Source organism: Magallana gigas, chromosome 1 (genome assembly GCF_963853765.1).
Source record: "Magallana gigas chromosome 1, xbMagGiga1.1, whole genome shotgun sequence".
NCBI lineage: Eukaryota > Metazoa > Mollusca > Bivalvia > Ostreida > Ostreidae > Magallana > Magallana gigas.
The window spans coordinates 5,210,125-5,212,787 of record NC_088853.1 but is presented as its reverse complement, the minus strand read 5'-3'; the positions used below and the strand labels follow the sequence as shown (position 1 = coordinate 5,212,787).

The following is a 2,663-nucleotide window of genomic DNA, read 5'->3' as shown; positions in this document are numbered from 1 at the left end:
TGCCAGTAAATTGAATGATTTTCACATAATGTCACCATTAGAATCTTTTTTATTCAATAGAGAGTTTTTTTTCCCACAAGTATATCCCAAAGGATACATTAAAACAGAATGTTAATCTCTAACTGTAAAATGTGCCATAGTTTTGCCATTATGATGGCTTCTTTGACCAGGGTATTAACGTGTCATATCGCAGGCTTTTTATTCACTATACGAATGAACACAGTGCATCTTTTAAAACTTTAATATAGTTTATCATTTAGCCTTATGACGAATGTACAAATTTCAACAATGACAATAAAAGCATATGTATGACCAAGAATAACAATCATATTGTACTCGTGAAAATATGTTAGCATTAGATATTGTTATACACGATATGACCTTGTATAATTTTGTATTTGACAATAAAGACATAATGCACGATGTGACATTGTATAATTATGTATTTGACAATAAAGACATAATACACGACGTGACATTGTATAATTTTGTATTTGACAATAAAGACATAATGCACGATGTGACATTGTATAATTTTGTATTTGACAATAAAGACACAATGCACGATGTGACATTGTATAATTTTGTATTTGACAATAAAGACATAATACACGATATGACATTGTATAATTTTGTAATTGACAATAAAGACATAACGCACGATGTGACATTGTATAATTTTGTATTTGACAATAAAGACACAATGCACGATGTGACATTGTATAATTTTGTATTTGACAATAAAGACATAATGCACGATGTGACATTGTATAATTTTGTATTTGACAATAAAGACATAACGCACGATGTGACATTGTATAATTTTGTATTTGACAATAAAGACATAATACCAATAAAAAGAAGAATTAAAAGTTATTCAGTTTCTAGAAATTGTTTGATGAACAATGAAGAAGTGCATTGACCTGGAAAGGTCATCCAAGTTCAATACAAACATACAAAAGCAGAACATACGATTTTGTTTGGAGAGCCAGAGCCTACATTTATATACTTCAATCATTGCTTCCAAACTCTTCAATCATAAACAAACTCTACAAGACCTTAATATAGAACATCTAAAAGATAATCCTCCAACGTGTTCATGTTCTTCTTCACCCTAAAACTGTTGTCCTGCCGGACACGTCGTTACTGGTGATGTTAATTTAGTTAACAACGAAGACCTAAAATCACTTATTATGAAAGGACCAACATTTTAGGGAGCCTAGATCCTTCACATGGCGTTGTAATTTTATACATATCATGAATTCTGTTGAAGATTACGCCAAGCGATGGGCAAAATCTGAAAAAGAAGAAATTAATACTTTGTCAGAGTGGGTTAAAAGTTGGCCATTAATGAAAGGCATATATGAGACTCCTCGACAAGTTTCTGTATTGGTTATGTGCTACTCAGGTGACCGTTAAGGCCAATAGGCCTCTTGTTTTTTTGGGAGTTGATTTTAATTAACTCTCCTATGCCACAGGTGCTTGTGGACTGGACCGTGCACTACCCCCCCCCCCTTTTTTCTATATTTATTTTCAATTTTTTTTTATTTCTTTTATTAATTATCATTAACAACCCCTTATATATGTCTCCAGCCGAAAAATAAAAGAAATATCACGACTTGGTAGCATTTTATAATCACACTCGTTTCCCCTATATATATAAAGAGAGTGTGATTATAAAATGCTACCAAGTCGTGATATTTCTTTTATTTTTCGGCTGGAGACATATATAAGGGGTTGTTAATGATAATTAATAAAAGAAATAAAAAAATATTTTTGAAAAAAAAATATAGAAAAAGGGGGGGGGGGGGGGGGGGTAGTGCACGGTCCAGTCCACAAGCATCTCTTTATATATATTATATATATAGGGGAAACGAGTGTGATTATAAAATGCTACCAAGTCGTGATATTTCTTTTATTTTTCGGCTGGAGACATATATAAGGGGTTGTTAATGATAATTAATAAAAGAAATAAAAAAATATTTTTGAAAAAAAATATAGAAAAAAGGGGGGGGGGGGGTAGTGCACAGTCCAGTCCACAAGCACCTGTGTCCTATGCATGCAGTTACTCAGACAAAAAGTCTGAAAGTGAAACAGTGTTTGGACCTCAGCACAAATCATTACTGTTGACAAGACTTAGTTCTTGAAGATAATTGATGAATTCAATGTAATGTATGCTAAAGCATTATTTTTTAAGGAAACTTATCTATAAATACCTTGAAACGCTTCTAAAAAAATTATTTCACAAATGCATAATTAAATTTGACATGAATCAATAAAACAAAGCAAATACAGTTTAACTGACCAGTAAATTCAATTGAATTGTTCTGGCAAACATTTCTGCGAAATATGTAGAAATACAGGATTGCTTTAGAAGTCGTCCGTGGTCTCAAATCCATTTTTATACATGGCACATGTTTTTGTATTACAGAAGTGAATCCATTTCACCCCCTGTACAGAAATTTCTGGATGGAATTCACCCCAACCACTCTGTGAATTTAGAATCCACCACCCATCTTTCCTCGATGTTGACATTTTTTTTATTATAGTATTAGATCTACATGAAGTCGTTTGTTCAGACACAGACCCCCCCCCCCCCTTTTAAAAAAATGTTTACTTCGAGTATATATAGGTTACATGTAAGTTATATAAAGATGAAATTA

General features: G+C 32.3%; 1 long non-coding RNA gene across 1 annotated transcript; it reads right to left on the bottom strand.

Annotated features, from left to right (window-relative positions):
- Nucleotides 1–307: 307 nt before the first annotated feature.
- LOC136274536 (uncharacterized) lies at nucleotides 308–2,627 on the bottom strand. Its single transcript, XR_010712945.1, has 3 exons — nucleotides 2,306–2,627; nucleotides 814–1,297; nucleotides 308–381 (listed from the first exon to the last, which is right to left on the bottom strand). It is a non-coding gene; the product is annotated as an uncharacterized lncRNA (long non-coding RNA).
- Nucleotides 2,628–2,663: the final 36 nt, after the last annotated feature.